This window comes from Castor canadensis, chromosome X (assembly GCF_047511655.1).
Source record: "Castor canadensis chromosome X, mCasCan1.hap1v2, whole genome shotgun sequence".
NCBI lineage: Eukaryota > Metazoa > Chordata > Mammalia > Rodentia > Castoridae > Castor > Castor canadensis.
In genome coordinates, this window is record NC_133405.1 from 114,257,203 (window position 1) to 114,278,233 (window position 21,031).

General features: G+C 35.8%; 1 protein-coding gene and 1 pseudogene across 15 annotated transcripts in view; one reads left to right on the top strand and one right to left on the bottom strand.

Annotated features, from left to right (window-relative positions):
- Positions 1-21,031, top strand: part of Dmd (dystrophin) — a 2,168,746-nt gene that overhangs the window by 1,852,508 nt on the left and 295,207 nt on the right. The gene's annotated exons all lie outside the window — the stretch shown is intronic.
- Positions 137-227, bottom strand: LOC141420081 (U6 spliceosomal RNA; annotated as a pseudogene).

The window sequence follows — 21,031 nt, forward strand, 5'->3', positions numbered from 1 at the left end:
ACTAACACATAGAATAGAAAGACTTCGTGATCAAAATTTAACAAATTCCATACTCTATAGGCATCCAACATAGAAAAAAATAATACATAGTGGTGTGGGATTTTTTATATGCTTGTATTTTTCTCATTCATTCCTGAAAGAACATTTTTACATGTCATCCTTGTGCCGGGGCTATGCTAATCTCTGTATCATTCCAATTTTAATATATATGCTGCCGAAGCAAGCATGCGAAAAAACATTTTTTAAAAATGACACACAATGCAGTTATGTCCCATGTGCCTATTGCCAATGTAAAGTGGAATATTGAGTTGTTTAGCTGAACCTCAAGTCATCCAAATATTTCATCAAAGTTTGCAGTAAAGGTCTCCCTTGAATTAAAGGAAAATGTTCTATGTTTTCTGCATTCTTATTTTAGGGACAGGTAGTGACTAATGTGAAAACATCTCCTGTTTTATTTTGTTTTCTTTCCAGAACTAGCTTTTGTTAAATGAATTGATAATTTTGAAAAAGAAGTTAAGCTAAGATGGCAAATACATTTTTTTGGTCAGTATTAAAAAATATATATTACTTCTTTTTTTGACTAGACCTTGCAAGTGATTAGTTTCCACTTTATATAGTAAAACTGATGTCTGCCACATTTGTAAATAGCATCCAACCAGACAGTATTGTTGGTTTTAAATAATGCCCTGATCATGTGTCCAGAGACAAGAAACCTGAATTTCAAAACTTGTAGTCTATTTGGCCAAGTACTTTATTGCATGCTCATTAAGCTATGGTTAGGACATCTAGTTCTCCCTCCCCCCAACTTTATCCAAAGGAAATCTGTGCAAAGATCATGTAACTCCATTAAAATTCATATCCATGGGGACATTTCCCTTGTCTGGGAAGAGTGAAATTTGCACACGGAGTAAAATTGTATGTGATAAGCAAAGCGTAGAAGTTTCCAAAGTACAGTAGAATCAGTGATAATTTTAGTACATTTAAATATACAGTGCATTTAATGATAGCATTTTCCCACTGATTTCTTTAATTGTGAAGAGTTGGTGTTTTTCCCCCTCCTCTGGGTGATTGCCTGGAAAATAGCAAAAGATATTTTAGAACTTCTGCCAGCAGAGGGGGCATCTTCCATTTGTGTATAAGGTCTCGCACGCTGCCCGAGGATTCATTTTTTATATGTTTCTTATAGTCTCTCACAGCAGCGTGACTGTTTACAGATACTTTACTGTCTTCTCTGATTGAAGTAGGCATTGGTTTGCCAGCAACTTTCAGTTGTTTTTGTTTTTGAAGACCATGCAACTAACAGATGTTTGTTGTTGGCTCCATATCTACATTCTTTGAAAGCTAGAGAATCAAATTGCTGACATTCAGACAACACTAATTCCCATATCCAGGGAGCCTAATTTGCCGTCCCTGAGATACTGATTCCTGGTGTTCACGGGTTTAAAAACCATTTCAATGACACAATGTAAGAATGGGCTTGGGAGATGCAGGGCTGTCTCCACTAAAGATAATCACATTTTATAAACATCTGCGTCATTACTGGTATGATTCATCTCTAAGCTGTATACAGCTGTGTTTCCAGTTTCAATTAACAATCCCTTAATTGCATCTCCATCTCATGTTACTAATTTAGTTAATTTATTCATAATTAAGAGTATTCTGTTTTCTACCAAGGTTTGTCAAGCTCAGAACATCATAAAGAGAAATATTTTAAGGCAGCATCTCCGAGGAATTTTGTTTCTTATAATTACATCACAGTAAAATGTCATTCATGCACTCAAAGGAAGATGAATTGCTAAGGGATATTTTTTCCAGTAAAATAAGAAGCTATGGGAAGCTGCAGTGTGTTGTGTTGTGTTTTTAAACCAAGTTAAATGTTATACATTTTGTTCTTTCCTTTCTCCTTTCCTGACATCCTCTCAAAAAATTATCATTTGATTTGGATTATTATTTAAGTATCACAGCACTAGTCACTAGTCACTAGTGCAGCTAAAACTGTCATTACCCTGTCAGGTAGTGGTGTCTTTGAAAATCTAAGCTATAAAATCCATACATTTCAGAGGGCATTAAGACCAGGAATTTTTAAATTGCCAAAGCCTAAGTGAGTGGAATACACCCTTGTGGAAAATAGAAGGCAGATAACATGATACCAGGCAGCTAATTCATTTTAGTTTAAACTTTTCTAGAAAAACATATATACACTTTCGAGAAGGATCCTACTTACTTAATATTTGTCCAGGTGTCATTAAAAGCAGCAATAACAACACAGATTAAAAATAGTTTCTCACTTTGTTTAGTGTTCAGAAACTGCCACCTGCCTTGACCTGTCTTTGAACTTGAAAACTAGCCTTATGTAGTAGTAGTTTGAAGATTCTACACAATGGAAATAAGAAGCCATGTATTGCCTTGTGTGAATTCAACTAAAATTAAAATTTCACCATATTTACCCCCTCTTCCCATGCTTGAAGTTTCCTTGACCCTCAAGCAAGTGTGCATATTTTTCACTTATTCTTCCACAAATACAATCATTCATTACCTATTTTGTTGAGCCCCTATAAATATCTAGCATTGTGCTAGTCACTGAGTCTCAGATGATCAAAAATAGTCATGATTTCTACTTTTATGGAGCTTTCCCTCTGAAGGAAGAGTCAGACATAAGTCAAACAGTCACATGCAAAAGTGTAAAATTGAATTGCTTACTGAAGCCAGGAAGATAGACATGATTAACAGCACTAAATACACTTATTTATTATACTTAATGAGATAATATAGATGATTCCCAATTGATGAAGATTTAGGTCATAGGGCGATGTTTTTGCTTCTCCTTAATTATTTTCAATTTGTGAAGGAGTTTAAACTGATGATTTCACTATGAGGAGAAAGGCCTGGGTGTTAAAATGGGTAATATTCTTGACTCGTAGCATTCTTTTCAAAAGCAACTGATAGAAGGAAAAGCATGGTAGCTCATGTATTTTATCCCACTCCTTTTAATTATGAGTCCTTCCTTTCTTCTTAATGCCCATTTGTATCTTTAAAAAGGTAATATCTAAGGGTAGAGGGTGTAGTTCAGTTGGTAGATCACTCGCCTAGCAAGCACAAGATCCTGAGTTTAATCCTTAGCACTGCAAATAAACAAGTGAATTTTTTTTTTAAATTTAAAGATAAGACCTAAACATTTTTACCTAACAGGTAAAATTGAGTAGCCTAAAATTGTGGTAACAATAAACTTATTTATTTTATTCTGTAAGATTTTAAACATTTCTGAGAGTACTACCTTACCTTCATCTCCGTCTCCACAATGCCTTTTTTAGTCCATGCATTGTTTCAGGGGTTCATTTTTTTTTTGTCTTTGCTTCTTTTAATATCTTAAACTTGAATTAAACATTAAGTAAGAATTTAAATCTATTAGCTATTTTATTTCCTAAGTTTGATGAAATTTAGGCAATACTCCAGCCTATTAAAATATTTGCAGTCTTAAAGGTAAATATTTTCTTAGCTCCTGAATAAAAGGTTTTCAAAACCCAAAAAGACTAGAGATTATTATCTAGGCCAAACATCTTAATTTATAGAATGGGAAGTGGATTCTGAATGACTTAGCTGAGATGTGCTCATTTGTTAAAAGCAAGATTAGAACTCAGGCCCAATATAATACTTTTTTTTGTACTGTGCCACATTTTTTCTTTTTGGAAACAAAGGTATTTATAGTTCAAAATTAGGCTGTTCATCCAAAAGCCCTAAATACCTTATTTACTTACATCATATTTTGCCATATCATTTTATAATGAGATCTTTAAGTACAGTTGTACTTGAATCTATCTGGACATACTAAAATCTGCATATAATAATTGATAAAAATATGGATTTCAAAGTATAAATGATCATTTTAATATTTTATGATCCTTTAAGTTAATAAAACTCAAAAATGATAGCCAATGGGGATTTTTGTTTTGGTTTGAGTTGTTTTGGTTGTTTCATTGTTTTTGAGGCAAAGTCTTGCTATGAAGCTCAGGCTAACCTCAAACTCAATATGTAGCTCAAGCTGGTCTCAAATTCAAGATCCTACCGCCTTTGCCTCCTGAGCTAAGGATTAAGGCACAAACCACCACACTCATCTTTATGACCATGTTTAAATACAGTTTCTTCATTTTTTTTCCAGAAATCATGGGCTAGAAGTATGACATTGCATCTTTACATCTCTTATTTGCTTATTTCATTCAAAAGCTTATTTTACCTTATATTATTTTGTGGCTTTATAGTTTTTCTGTGTCTTCACCCAAAGAATCTCCTAGAAAAGAAAGTAAATTCACATCTGAAAATAGCTGGGTATTTTTCCTTATCTGTGTAAGGGGAAGGGGAAACTCAATTCTCCACTGCTTACCCTAAAGGAAATTTCTCAACTGCATGGTCAAAATAATAACACTTGCCTCCTACTCACCTGTTTCACAACAGTATGTAGTTCTAATCTTCTCAGTGGTTAATCAAAGAAAAGTTTCTAAGTGCTGGCTTCACTGAGCTTATTTTCCAAAACAAATATATTATTTTCTGATTATTTTACAGAGCAGCATAAATTACTGCAGAAAAACAACTGTACACTTTGAGCCAACTTTTTAGAAAACATTCCTTTTTTAAATTTTGACTTTTTGTACAGACAATAAGGCAATTAAGAAGCTGATAAATAAGACTGACTTAAGTTGGTAAAGACAGAATAAAGGAAGAAATATGAGAAAGGGAGCACTAATAAACATGAGTAGATGTTTATTAAAACCAGAAAGATTTTAAAGTCCTAAGAAGACAAAAATGAGAAAAGGTGAACATATTAATAATACATCCTGATGTCATAGTGCACTCTGCTCCCCAGGTGTACCTCTCTGCCTTAGTACCATGTGGGTGCTGCTAAACCCTGCCAACTAGCACATCGGTTACCTGAGTAGATACTCAGGCTCCACCTTGAGATTTCCAATTAAGAAGAGGACCCGGAAATCTGATCCTCACTGGGGCCTTTATCCATTTAACCAGATCATGACCACTTATTGAGCAACTCGTGAATATATAATATTACTTCAGAATGGCTTTCATTAGAATGCTGTTCTATAGGACAACAAGAAGGTTCCTGCCCTCATAAAACCTTAGAATCCAGCTCTACAGATGGGTTCAACATCTGTATTCTATAACTTTTATTCGGATTGTAGTAAATACTAGAAAGAAGAAAAAGCAGACTACTAAAAGAGAGTATAAGAGGGACTTGACCTGATCTGGTAAGTCAAGAATGTGTATGTGACATTTTAGACATATATGTCATACACACAGAGCCATGAATGTACATGTATGCAGAATGCATGCTGAGTAGCCATAATGAGTATATTTCTTCCTATAGTTCATGGTCAAAGTTTGAAAAATACCATTCTAACTCATTGTAATTCCAGGGAGAGTAGGAATCATGTGACCTGTTTATTGTGTTCCTGTCCTAATGTTAGTCAGTACTGAACACCTGACAGTTGTGACCACCTCGTCATCACTAAAGGCAAAAGGACTTGTGTGCATTGGAGGAGAGTGAATGGTGTAAGATGTTTGCATTAAAGTGTGCACAGGGCCCGCACTTGATATTCAAAGCACGTTACAGTACCTCTCTTGGTATAAGCTAAGGATAACACTTCAGTGGAATCACTTGTGGATCAAATTTGTCTTTTGTAAATACAGACGCAAAGGGCAACACAAAGTAGAAATGGACACATTTAACTATAGGAATCTTTACTTTTTAACTAACAAAGCAGAATAGTTCTTGAAGGTACTGAGAAATACATTTCCTGATGGTAGGGTAGTAGGCAAAGAAATGATGATGCAACTCTCTTCTTGTGATTTCCCTAGTATATTACATTTAAATCTTATCATCCTATATACCTTACTGCTATGATCTGAATGTTAACGGCCCTGCCCCCAAAATTCATATGTTGAAACTTAATCCCACATATGATGACAGTAGGACATAGGGCCTTTAGGAAGTGAGTAGGTCATGAGGACCCTTATAAAAGAGACCTCAGAGAGCTGCCTTCAAATAAAAGTAGTGATAAGGGCAGAACAGGACCTGCCTGGAACTGAGGTGGGGAGGGGGGGAAGGGTGGGGAAGGGGATCAGGATGGAGAAATGACCAAACAATGTATGCACATGTGAATAAATGAATAAAATAAAATAAAATAAAAGACAGCTACCTTGTACATTCTACCCTGTGAGCACATAGCATCTATGAAAGAGGACTCAAGCCATCATCAGATATTGAATCTGCCAACACCTTGATCTTGTACCTCCATCCTCCAGACTGTAAGACATAAATTTCTGCTATTCATAAGCCATGCAGTTTGCAGTATTTTGTTATAGGATCCCAAACAGAATAAGACATTTATTATATAAAGAACCTATCCCATTTGTGAGCCAGGATTCTTTTTTTATTTCCTAGACATCTCTGCAGAAACAGAAGAAATGGCACAATACTTGCTACACATATATTAACTATACAGAATTGTGTTGTACTATCAGGAGCTATGCCAAATATTATTTACCTATTTTAAGGTATGAAAGACACCCTTCCAATGCAGTTATTGCTACTTTTCTATTCAAACCTCAAATGCAACAGGACTTTTAAAGTTTAAGCTTGTTAATTTCTCTGGCATTAACTTAAGAAGACAGCCTTTAGACCTTTAGACCGATCACCTACACTTACCCCATTAATTTCTGATGTTACTTGGAACAAATTAACATTCCTGGAATGCAAGCTAACTGAATGACCCCTGGAAAGGGACAGAACATTTCCTGGTACTGAAGAATGTAAAGTCCATGCTATAATATAGACTCCTATTTCCTCTCAGGGTGTCTTGAGTAGTTTGACAGAGTAGCTAAAAACAGAGTATTAGTTTAAAGCTTTAAAAACACTTTAATTCAGTCTTCCTTTTTGTCATTCTTATAAATGGGGTGATTAGGAAATTACAGACCCACTTATCCCAAGTATTTACCTCTCTTTACTCTCATACTTCCTCAAATCCCACCTGCTGTGAATGACCCTAAGTTAAATTGTTCTTTGATGCTTTTTGGAAAATAATGGACAATGGAAATAGTTGAAATATTTGCAATGGGTTGAATGCTGCCTACTTCATCTCAACCCTAAGGTACAGCCTCAAATTTCAGACTGAAATCTTCCACATGTACGAACATGTGATCAGCAAACATTTATTGCAAGACAGTCAGAAGGAGGCTTACAACCTTTTCTACAGCTCTGATGGCAGTCAAGGTTATGCTTAAATTGATCCCATTCCAAAAACAGGCTTGTCTTCCCTTCAGATTAGGTTTCAGTTGACCAGAATGCCTCCTAATCCAGTGGTTAGACATAGGACTATTGGAAACCAAGACTAAAATTAAAAGCCCAGGCAAAAGGCCTTGCCGGATGCAACATTAGGGAATGTCATCAAAACATTTAAGTCAATCAACATATCTTAATTGTCTTAAGTTTTACTAATGAGAGTTCACAGGGAAATTCATTACAGGCCACTACTTTCCCCACTACAAACACATTTGTGACATTTATTATGTGTATTACCAAACCTCCAAGGTTCATAGATATAGCTAATGGTAGCAATCTTTTGGCTTTGGCCTTTTTCACAAGATGAGAGCTATACTCTCTGGCACTATGAATTCTTCATTAAAGTACCTAGTTGCCTCAGGCCTGCAGAGTTTAAGCTCATACTAGCTGTACATATAAAATATCATACCATCTATGCTGACATATTTAAAATTCATTACAGACATTAAACACCACCATTAAGCTTAAATTCTAATTGTGCTCCTTTTAACATGCAAAATGTGCCTTAGAGATGTAGTAACCCCTTTCATTGATCAGTAAATAAACCTTTATTATCAAGTTGCTTTCATTCTGTCATGGGCCGGAAGCACAGGCTGCGCATCAGAACCAGCTGGGGAGTTTATAAAAATACCAATGCCCAGGCTACACCCCAGACTGATTCAGTGTCCAGGGATAGACACCAAGCATCACTATGTGTTACAACTTCCCATGATTATAAAGTAAAGTCAGGTTTGAAAAGTCTGATGATGAAGGAATGAGAGGAAGGATGGATGGCTCCATGCCAAGCAGAACTAGGAACAAGGGAGGATATTGGTAAATAAAATGCATCTTCAAAGGACTTTTCTTGAGTCACAATTCTGCTGACTTCCAGGCTTTTCTCCTGAGATTTTGGTTATGATGGTGAGTTGGAAAAAGCCTCCTCTCAACTTGCCAGTCTATTAACTAGGATGAAAAGAAATTTGGAGAATAAGATCAGTCAATTTCCAAAGTCTCCAGCCTGCCCCTAACCACCTTTTTGACTTCATAGAATTGGCAGATAGCAGTCATCCACAGGCTAATTCTTAATTTTTTTTGAGGTGCTGGGGGTTTGAATTCAGTACTTTGTGCTTAGTAGACAGATACTCTACCATTTGAGCCATACCTCCAGCCCTTTTTGCTCTGTTATTTTGGAGATAGGGTCTTGCTTTTTGCCCAGGATGGCCTAGACTGTGACCCTCCTATTTTATGCTTCCTTCTATAGCATGGATGACAAGTGCAGGCCACCTTCCATTCTACATGTGTTTTACAAAATAAGTTTAGGATTTTGGATCAACCTTAATTTTGTCACTAGAGAATAATTTGCATGTAGAACTGAGCTAGGATTGTTCTGGTTGACTTTTTTCCACCTAGAAATTTGGCCCCAATACCAGCAAGCCTAAACTCTGAATTGTTTCTCATAAATGGTACCTTTCCTAGCTGCTATTAGGGAATTTTAATTGTTTAGAAAATGGTACCATAGAACTGTTATAACTAGAGTACACCTTGTTCCTGAAATTAATTACCCAGAGTCTTAAAAATTTCTTATCTTTTGCAGGTAGAAAACCTTTGAAACTATATTTGTCTGTGGTGTTCACACAGTATCTTAGACATAAAGAGAGAAAATTATTTTCAGAGAAATTTTGAAACAGTGTGTGTTTGTGTGGGCACGTGTGTATGCATACTTATACATCCATTGGCTTTCCCCAAGGACTATAGAAATCCCATTAAAATACCAGCTTCTTAAGTAGTTACTGAAACTCCAACTTTTCATATTTTCTTTTATAATATTTGGATGCATTTAGGTGAACTTGCAGCATTTTAATTATATCTGTATCAGATGAGTAGAAAAAATATAAAAGGGTTTAGGGAAAGATTTAATTTTAGATAGTGGCATAATTAGCAGCATTTGGAAAAAAACCAGTGGATCTTTAATTAAATGTCTGTACATTAATTTAGTCATTTAATTGAAAACGTATTGGGATAGTCTTTACAATTTATTTGTCTTACTCTTTGAAGGAAAAGGATTTGAAATAACAAAGCATCAGTGTAACTACTTTTTCATTATTTAGCTAGATGTCCACCATTTGGCACTTTGTTTAATTTTCCCTATATGTTTCAAGTTTTTTAACATTAATTTGGCTTGTCACTTTTATTTAAAGAGCTATATCTGGGAAAAAGCATAGTTTGAAACATTGAGCAAATGTTTCTTTTCCCTTATTTTAGACATTAATAAGTCACTAGAGTCATATTATGAAGTTTTCACCTTAATAGATTTTTATCAACTTCCTTTTTTAAAGTGATGTTATACTATAACAATATATCTGAATTTCAGCAATGCATTTGACGTGATTGCTTCATATCTTCTTAAATTACATGAGAAATTACATACTGAGAGAAGTATACTTAGTTGGATTTGGAGATGTTTCAATAACCGTGCCCAAGGTGGAATGTTGTATTAAACCCCAAGCTGGGAGGGTTATCAGAACTGACTGAATTAAGTTCTACAACATTGCACAATTCTTCATCACATCTGCATAAATGTTGCCCCTAAAGTTGTATAGAACAACAGAACACAACCCGCACACCCATGTAAAGCCTCCTTGCCTACACTTGGACCCAGATTTTATCAGTATTCTGACTAAGAACATACACTGTGCACTTATTAATTTTTCAAATGATACAGAAGTGAGAATGCTAGTTAGCACACTGAAACATCAAACTCAAGATTTAAGGTAAGATTACAACAAATTTGGATGATAGAACCAAATCAAAATAAAATTTAACAAGGAAAAGCAAGATGTCCTGCTTTTAAGATTTTTAAAATTCTGTGTACAAACATAGGTTAAAGAACATCCGACTTTGTGATGGTCATTAAAAACAAATTGTTGTTTTAAGTAACTATAAGCTCAGTATCAATCTCCAGTACTGTCTGGTATAGCTTGCTACAGAAGGCAATGTAGGATTAGAATGCATTAATGAAAATTGTTTCACTATAGTCTTCACTGGTTAAATCACATCTGCAGTATCATATTGACTTACAAGTACCACATTTAATCAGGGTGCTTAAAAATCAGACTACACCCATACTTAGAGCAACCAAGATTATGAAGGGTTTAGAGATGGTTATATGGAGAGTATTTAGAAGAAGATAGAATGGTAGGAAGCCATCCTGAAATACAAGACAGCTATATCATGCATTTTGGGGAAGGCCACACATTTAAGTAAGATTGTGGAAAGAAAAAATGGGCAAGTGCTATAAGGGGGCTCCATCTGAATAAGAAAGACCTAAACATTCAAGTTGTCACTAAATAGCATTGGCTTCTTCACAAATTTCCATCATTTTTCAATCTGGCTGATCAGCTAATGACATTTTTACATGAATTAATTATGACTGGCAAAGATACATTGTAACAATAGCTTTGATAATACTGAAATGAAGCATGAGTCCCTGAGTTCAATCCCTAGTACTGCCAAGAAAAAAAATAATAATGTAGTCTTTCTCATGTATAAGTCCAGAACTAAGTAGACCAGGAATCCTTTGGCTGTTGTGCTTCACAAAGTCCAAAGTCCTCATTGATCTTGTTGCTCTACATGGTGGCCTCAATCCTCACTATCACTATGTGTATGGCTCCAGCCATTACATCTAAAGTCTACCCTCAAGCAAGATGAAGAAAGGAAGGAGGCATAAAAAGCACATGCCATCAGTGTTTTAAGAAAAACTCTCAATAACTACAAGGAAATGTGTCTACTAATAGTGCCTTTACCAGAACTGTGATACATGATTATACATACCTCCATGTGAGGCTGAGAATACATGTTCTTATTAGGTCTATATTCCACATATGATGATACCCCTTGCTGAGGATTTATTTTGGTGGGATTGGGGTTTGAACTCAGGGCTTTCTGCTCACAATGCAACGCTTTACCGCTTGAACCACACCTCCAGTCCATTTTGCTTTTTATATTCCACATATGAGAGAAAACATGCAACCTTTGGCTTTCTGAACCTGGCTAACTTCATTTAAGATGATGTTCTCCAGTTCCATCCATTTACCTGCATTTAATTCTTCTTTATGGCTGAACAAAATTCCATTGCATATAAATATCATGTTTACTATGAAAAACAGGTCATGCTAAGGGGAGATCACATATGAGAGAGGGAAGGTAAAAGAAGGAAGTTAAGAAGGTGAATATACTTAATGTACTTCCTACACAAGAATGAATATAGAATTTTTAAACCTGTAGAAATCACCATAAGAAGGGGACTGAGGTAGAAAGGAGAAAAATAGAGGAGATGAACCAACTTGGGTTATAATACATATATACATGGAAATGTCACAAGGAAACTCCCTGTATAGCTATCTTAAACAAACAAAAATGTCATTTTTTTTCTTTTAGAAAATTGGAGAACAAGAAGGTGGAACAAGTCTTGACTGGGGGATTGCTACCAGTGAGGGGGGATGTGGGGAAATGGTATAGGAGGGTGAATATGGTGGAAATATTCTGTACACATGTGTGTAAATGGAAAAATGAGACCTGTTGAAACTATTCTAGGAATGGGGGGAGGGAGAATAAAGGAGAATGATGGATGGGGTGAATTCAAGTATGATATATTTGATATATTGTAAGGACTTTTGTAAATGCCACAATGTGCCCCCAGCAAACAATAAAAAAAGAAAGAAATCTTTATTCTTTTCTTCAGACAGCCATGTACCAAACTAAAAATCATACATTATATTGTTATGGAAGAAGGAGGGAAAAAATAAGAGCATAATAAACAATCTTTGCCACACAGGTGTTTTTAAGAAAATGACTCTTTATTTGGGAATTTTGACAAGATGAACTTTAAGGTCCTACCTACTCTTAAGAGTCTATGATCCTACCACTTATAGACAATACAAAATCTCATCTACCTACAAAGAGAATTGGTTCTTAAGGACATTCTGGAAGTTCATTCCCTCAAAAGTCCAAAATGACATATACCAGTGACCAGTCTACACCCTTTCAGCGACAAGTTATTTCTCTTTGATTGCCACAGTAATTGGCATGTCTTCTCTTAAAGCAACGCTCTGGCTATTTTGAGCTTTTATAATAGTGTTAATAATAATATTTATAAAACATTATAAAAATATACATACAAAACACACCACAGTCTAAGAAAACTTAATGGTGCCTAAACTCAAGTAAACACTAATGTCCTCTGTTGGGGGCATTCTTCATTACTATGCTTCTGCAGTGTGTGTGGGGGGGAAAGCTTTATTGCTACCTATGGGAGGCTGTAAGTAGAGAGATTTCCATATTACAAGTAGGCGAACAGCATTGTAGTAAGAATAATGAATTCAGAGAAGTCAATAGGCCATTTTTGTACCCTGGAAATGCTGCATTTCTCATTTTGCATTTACAGCACCTCCACCTGACATAGAAAAAGTTCCAAAGGCTGGGGGCTTGGCTCAAGTGGTGGAACACATAATAGCAAGCTAAAAGCCCTGACTTCAAACCTCAGTACTGGCAAAAAAGAAAGAAAAAAATTCTAAAATTGACTGATTAATGTGCCATTTGGGTCCTATGGCTCCAATCTCTCAAAATGTGATGGAGAGCAAAATCAGAAAAGGGCCACGCTGTCTCCTCCTTCCTCTGTTTCATTCCAGCTCTGAGAAATGGAAGCAGGGCAAAATAAAGATGACAGGAGACCAAGAATGTGCAATCTAAAACTCATGGGAATTCTTCCCCAACATGTGAAAATATGACAGTAGAAGGCAAATTATACTGCAAAAATTAAACTTCTGCATTGTGAAATGGAGAACATTTTTACATCTAGCTCTATTGCTTCTCCCTGTGGAGCTGTTCTAAGCACAAAGTTCCCATTACATAATGAACAACTCCTTAAATACTGTGCAACTGTTTCTCACCAGAAGCACAATGCAGCAGGCTCTGATTCTCGGGAACCATTTATAACATACCTTCTCATGCCAAGGTCTGTAGTAAAAGGGGATATGTGCACATTTAGGGGCCAGAGGAGACTGCAGGGTTGATATTTACAATTAAAGTATTACATGAACCAGGTCACAATTTGAATACTTTTTGAGGTTTTGGGGGGGATAGGATCTCACTCTGTTGTTTAAGTTGACCTGGAACTCACTGTTTAGGCCAGGCCTAGAACTCACAACCCCCCTGCCTCAGCCTGCCAAGTGCTGGTTTTACAGGTGTGCACTGTCTCCCCCAGTTGCTGAGTATGTTTTTATGATCATGTACTTTAAGGGTTAAAGATAGATGTCACTTCAAAAATGATGTAAGAACTTTAAATCATTCAGTGCCAACAAACACCTAAATTGAGTGAACGATCTGGAAATTTCATCACACAACTTGTCTTCAGGAAGTTTGGACCACCCTAAATTTCACTTACTTAGTTGGGGAGAATCAGTTTATTTGGTTATGGAGAAGATTACTAGTTTTATTGTGGTTGTATTAGGACCCAAATATGTATAAACTATTTCAGTAGTTATTACTAATACCTTATATCTGTATTGCATTTTGGAGTGGACTGGTCATCTTAGCAAATTACCACAGTAGTCTGAGAAGATAGTTAATTGTGATAACAGCTCCTACTTTCCCACTAGAGAGTAGGGAAAACACCCAGTGCAGTAAATGCTCCCCTGCACCTGGAGCTCATGTGGTTGTGTTCAGGAGATATGAATGCTGCTGGATGTGACTTACAAGAGTAAGACAATTCACTTAAGCAAAAGTGCTGTGATGTTACATATTATGTGAGGGCCTGGGGGATGGGATCTGCTAACATTCCAAGGCAGTCATTGGAATATCTGAAGGAAGTAAACCAAAGAAAACTGGATTAGATGCTTTTTCCTGAACAGGAAAGGATAACACTAAGATACCAAAGTCAAAAGTACAAAAATAATTTTTTATCTCCAAAAATTCAGAGTCATTTTGCAGTGGAGAGAGAGGCTTAATAAAGAAAGCAGGCCAGGTGCTGGTGGCTCATGCCTGTACTCCTAGCTACTTAGGAGACTGAGATTGGGAGGATCATGGTTCAAGGCCAAAGCAGCAAAAAGTTAATGAGATCCCATTTCAACCAATAGCTGGGTAAGTGACATGTGCATGACATCCCAAGCTATCAGGGAAGCTCTCAGGCTAACCTGGGAAAAAGTTTGTGAGACCCCCCCACACACACACACATCTCAATAGAAAAAACCTGGGTGTGATAGTTTGTCTCTGTCATCCCAGTAATGACAGGGGAGCATAAAAATAGGAAGGTTGTAGTTTAGGTTAGCCTGGGCAAAATGTGAGCCCTTATCTCCAAAATAATCAGAGCAATAAGGGCTGGAGGTGTGGCTCAAGTAATAGACCACCTGTCTAGCAAGTATAAAGCCCTAAGTTCAAACCCTAGTACCTGCAAAAAAAATCAGGCCCCCATCAACATTTGTGGTTTTTAAAACAGCCTAGTTGGATGACATGAACACAATGCCAGATTCAGTGCCCTTGCGGGCCACATGGTGTTTTCCTTTTCTGACCATGGCCACACTTCTTATAACTGCTGATGAGGGTACAGAGTGAAAGTGGGGCCAGATTAATGCTCTATTTCCCTTCCCAGAGAATCTATTGCAAAGCTGATATCCTAGGGACAGCTTCTCTTATATATGAAGGAAAGCAAGTTACACTGTTATTGTATAACAGAAAGATGTTGGGCCAATTTGCGGTTTTGTTTGTTTGTTAGTTTGTTTTATTATATCTAGCTTTATCCTGTTTTTAAAATTTAACAATTTTTTATTGGATGTATCTGCTGGTTAAATGTTTTGTGCATAAGCAATAAAGTCAAAAGAAAAAAATGGGAGACAGAACTAATGGCAAATCCATTCTTTAGTTCAATAAAATTATACTATAAAAGACTTGAGCTGCATATTGAGTGTTAATAAAAAAGTAAGATGAAGGATCATAAGTAATACTTAGTTGAAACTTTAAAATATTTCTTTTTCTATGATATTCAAAAGGTAACTTTTAATTCCATCAGCAGAGTTTAAGAACTTCAGAGTATTGTTTTTACTGATGATGTCAACATTTATGGAATTCTATGATGATGGCACTATATTCTCTTGGTGTTTCTGCTGTTGATGAAAAATTATGGTGAAACTTCTAGAGAAGGACATACCTTCGATGAGGGTGACTCAAATGTAACTTCCTAAATGCACTAGGAGGTCCTAAGCTACCTTTCCAGACTCTCTTTTCTTTCACAAGCCACACGCCAGCTAAATCGCCCCATTCATCTGTATCTTGCCCTATTTGTAAAGAGGCACTATTAAAAACCCAGCCTCTGTCCTTGGACACATCTAATTCTGAACCATCCACCCCTTTGATAGATGTATAACTTTGAATCCTTTCTCTGCCTCAGTTTCCTCCTCTGTGAAATGGAATTAATAAACAACCAGCTTCAGGGGGGCATTTGGAGAATTAAAATTGCATATCTCAAAGATTCTTAAGTTTCAAAATAATAAATGTCATCTATTATTGTCATTACTAACGTTATTATTATTGCCTCCACCTAGAACACCAATTGCATAAACTGAACGTTATGACCATATTCTATCATTGATCCCTCCCTGATTCCTCCAGATGAAATTAATTAATTCTTATATGAACCCTTACATCTTGCCTACTTGTTTTGTTAATTATCTCAAAGGATATATTTTAAAATTAGGATTCAGTTTGGAAAAACATTGCTATCCCCCCCACCATGGTTTCTAACACAGTACATTGCACTTAGATGTTCAGTAAATCTGTATTGAATGAATGGTTATAATCTGTGTTCTTTAGTTACTAATTTGGGACTAATATATTTTAAGCCTCAAGAGCTCGTGTTAATGTTGACTTGACTATATTCTACATCTTTTGTCTTGGAAAGTTGAAATTCATGTACCTTTTGTAGTGTAGTAATTTACAACTTTTAGCTGTTAAATCTTCCCTAGATATAGAACCTCTATATCTGTCATCATTCCCCTTTTGTGTTTTTTGCTTTAATACTGCTCAAAGCATGCCATGTATTATTTGGAATTTTTAGTTATAAATAGTACATTTGAGAACTTGCATAGAATGATTGCTGAGTCCTTAGGAAATTGTCACAGATTGCTTTTAGTATAAGGTTTACCATTGTGGTCTCTTAACTTTTCAAAAAGTGTTTCAAAAGGGCTCTTAAACCCATGGGTGGAAATCTATTTACATCCATTATTGCTAATTATTTACTGTACTGAATTTTAGCTAAGTGATTTGGGGACAATTTTTTTAAATATTAAGCATTTCCCCTACTTTCTGAATATTTTATAGTTCTTTTTAGTAATCTGAGTCAATTTAGTCTCATTTCTTGTCAGTTAGAGATGATTGTCAATGGTTTGGCAAATGTCATACAGAAGTGATTCTGTAAACGTTGGGATTTTTTAATGATTTATTTTTACTGCCTTTGATTTTTCTGAAATTTAGAATTCCATTGTAGGGATAGAGGGCTACTCAGAAGTATGCATTGCAAATTCTCACATGCATTTCTCAACCATTGCCTCCATTGGCATATATAGTCATATAGCAATACTTTTTCCTTTTAAACCTTTCAATGCTTATCTGATTGATCATTCATTTCCTATACCTGGTTATTCTGTGTCCATCTCATACTAATGGCTAAACAAAACATTTTGAATATCATTCCTGCTTATACATATTAATTTTCTCATCCTATAATATGATTATAATCATTGCTTATTTGTTAAACGCAACCAAAGTGTTAATTTAAATCAATAACTCTTGTTTCTGTGTCCATTATTTCCCAGAACTCTCAAGGTTTCTAAGCATGATGGTTATTCTTCCAGGAATAGTGCCAGCTCTCTCCAGTAGCATGCATTTCTCTTTAATTGACATTATTTTAGAGCCTCCATTTTCCTTACTATTGAAAAGTGTATTTTATTGGTATTTTGCCAGGTATCCTGCTCTGTTTCATAATAATGTTCTGTTCTCACTCTCTGCACTGAGAAATACCTATTCCATGCATCAATTGCATAAGTGGCAATTTGAAAGCATTTTACCACAGCTGGATATTTTTCATTGATTCTTTTCATCTGAAGATCATTTGTTAGGATTCTCCCTTCTGTTTCTTCTTACATCTGTATCTCCTTCCCTTCTATATACATGGTGCCTTTTCCATCTTCTATATTTAAATGTAAATTGCTAACTACAATTATTCTTTCACTTCATCCCATGGTCAAAATGAAATTACAAATTTAAAATTTTGCTACTTTTTAACCTGGTTACTGACTTGTCCATCCAAATGCATTTTACAATTTCTAGATATTCAGCCTCCTGGTGACTGATTTCTCCAATCTCTTCATGACATCTGTGCAGTGTTATGGATTATATTGATTGCATTTTGTCCATGTTCAAATTTACAGAACGTAACCCACAGAATATATATTGACTAATAAAGAAATGCATCCACATGGTAGATGGTTGTAGAGAGAAGATATATATTGGTATTCAGCAGGCACCCACACAAATGAGATGTAGAAAACAGCAGCTTGCCATGTCAGAGTTGCAAATGAACACTGGGGCTAGAAAACAGAGAAAGTCTGGAATGTACAAAAGGTTTTTCTTCCAATTCTTTCACACATAAGAAGTGAAAATTTGAAGTAACAGATATGGATGCCTTAATTTTTGTACTACATTGGTGTGTCGCTTTGTTTAGGCATACAACTCTGAGATTTCTATATATACTAGATTTTTTTCATATAACCACCTGAGCATTTCTGCCCCGAAGTTACTTTAAAATAGAAGGGGGATGGAGAGAAAGCTATTTATGTATGTAAGGAAAGAAATGGGAGCACAAAGGAGGAAAGAATTGAGTTAGGAAGGGAAGGAGGGGGGAGAAATTCAGTTAATACATTATTCATCACTCTAAGCTGGCATGTAAAATCATGTTTCAATCAGTATAAAATTTTCATTGTGTGATCTCTGAAAGAAACAAGTTCCTCATCCCTGAACTGTTGGGGGCAAATATTTATCTGTGTCTAATCAATTCTGTACAAAACCACTTTATATATATTTTTTCGTTTTCGTAGGATCATCAAAGAATCAAAGGAAAAGCTATTTTAGGCCATGAACATAGGCAGTGATTCCAAAATAGAATTTGAGAAATGCAAGGATAGATGGAATCCCAAAAAGATGATCTCACTCATAGTGTCTTATACCCTACAAAGAGTTTCTGTTTAATTTAATTCTGTTTAATAGTAATTGTTTAATCATTTCAATGACTTCCTTTTTTCTCAGAAGTGTATTTGATTTATTTTTTCCTAACAATCTGACTTTTCTTTTCAAACCCCCATATTGAGAAACACAGCATTTATATTCAGTGAATAAATAATAATTGCAAGGAAACTTCTTGATATCTATCTTGGAATATCTGTTTCTTAAATAAAATTATGTAGGTAGTTTTTATTCATGTATGTAAAACAAGGATTTATTTTTGTATTATTGCTATTATTTCAGAATAGTAAATTTAATGTCATAGGTGATCTAGATATGCCCTTTCCTTAAAAATCTTTAATATGAATCATGTAATCTGGAAACAGGTCCAGATACTATGTGCTATCATCAGAAATGATTTTTCTCCTTTCATATCAAGTTCAGCATTGGCACCAGATAAACATAGCATGATAAAATAGCAGGGTTCTTATTCTCTGACACTTTGTAAGAGAGGCAAGATTATAAAACTGCTGTTTCTCATCATAATTCTAGTTAGCTTCATTTGGTCTCAAACATTCACTTTTGTGCTTAATGTAAAAGCTTTCAGATTTATTTTCTGACAGTCCTAAAAAGCAATCCTTCTATGTCTTGTCCTCCCAATATTAACATTCATTTTCCTTTCCAATTTTACTAGATGGTTTGGATGGTTATTGATACCCTCTTTGCCTGCTTTCAGGAAACTGAAGCCAAGAGAAGTTAAATTACTGGTCTGTAGTTACACAACTAGTTCGTTATGTAGCCAAAGCCATATGGGATCTTGCTGCTGACCAAACTTCATCAGTCTGTCTGTGTATTTCATCAAATCTGTCCTGTACCTGACTTTCTGATTTTTGTGCTCCAAGTTATCCAAGCTCAGACCTTAGAATGGTCACCCACTAATCCTGCCTACCTGATATCAGCTGAATTGGCAAGTCCAGTTAATTATGAAGCTGTAATGTCGTTCACCTAAGCCTCACTATAGTCTGCACTCCAGTCTTTTTGTGCTAGTCGCTCCCTGTCCCAGTGCACAGTGCTCAGCCATAGAGGAGGAAACACACACAGCAGATTCACACAGCTCTGCTATTCACTAGCCTTGTAACTTTCTAAGCCTATCTTCCATCTATAGCACAGGGGTATCAAACAAACCCAGAGGCTGTTTGTGGGGATTATATAATATGATGGCATGAAAAGTGTTTAGTACAGTGCCTGGCCCCTAATAAAACCTCAGTAAATGTGAGTTTGGGGGAAGCAAAATGGTGTTATAGTATAAGAGCAGGGTAGGAACAAGCAAACTACAGGTCTCATTGCAAATTCAACATGGAACCTGAATTTTTTGGGGGTGGTATTCTTTTGTATTTTTCTTTATTGTTGTTCTGAGTTAGGGACTCATTCTGTAGCCCAAGCTGTCTACAAACTTACCATCCTCCCATTTCTGCTTCCCAAGTGCTGGGATTAAAGGCATGTACCACCATACCTGGCAGGTTGTTTTTGTCCTTGTTTTTATTTTTGCTTTTACAACAAGGAAGCTAAAAATACTTTTTACTTGTTTTTTAAAAATTGTACAGAAACAAAGAAGACTATGTAATGGAAACCTATGTGTCCCTCAAAGCCTAAAATACTTACCTATGTCACTGTACAAAAAAAAATTTGCTAATCTTTACTGGCAATTGCCAGGGTTTGAACCCTGGTGCTTCCACTTAGAAACTGTATGACCTTGAGAAAGGACTTAACCTCTCCAACTCTTGGTTTCCCTGAATACAAAGAGTATCTATCTTATGGAGTCATGTGAGAATTAAATGGGATCATTTGCATGAAGTGCTTAGCTCACTTGCTGGAATTCTATTTAATAAGTGTTAGCTGACATTGTTATGTGTACTCATGTTGCCAGATCCATAATGCGTAAGTGCAGAGCCTTGCACATGTTAATCACTGGGTTAATCACTGCTCTACCACTGAGCTAGACCCCAGCCTTACATGAAGCTTTAGTGGTGACTGTCTGTTGAAGTTTATTGAACAAAGCTTTCCTATTTCTTATCCTATTAAACAAATATTCCAGCCAGGTGTGGTGGTGCATGCCTGTATTCCTAACATGCTGGGAGCTGAGGCAGGAGATTGTGAGTTCAAGTTTAACCTGAGATGCATACCAAGATCCTGTCTCAAAAAAATTCTATACTCTGGCATCCAATATTTCCAATAATATCAAGCAACAGATTAAAATCATTGTTGTTGTTGCTTTTTTTTTTTAAGCTATGGGGAAACCTTAAAAATAACTAATCTTAACCCATAGATCTGGAAACTAAGGGCAAGAAAAACTGAAATGTAGGACCTGAAATCATATCTTCTCTTTTCAGGTAGTGTAATCTGCATTGTGCTTTTGCCATGCAATCTAAATTGAAA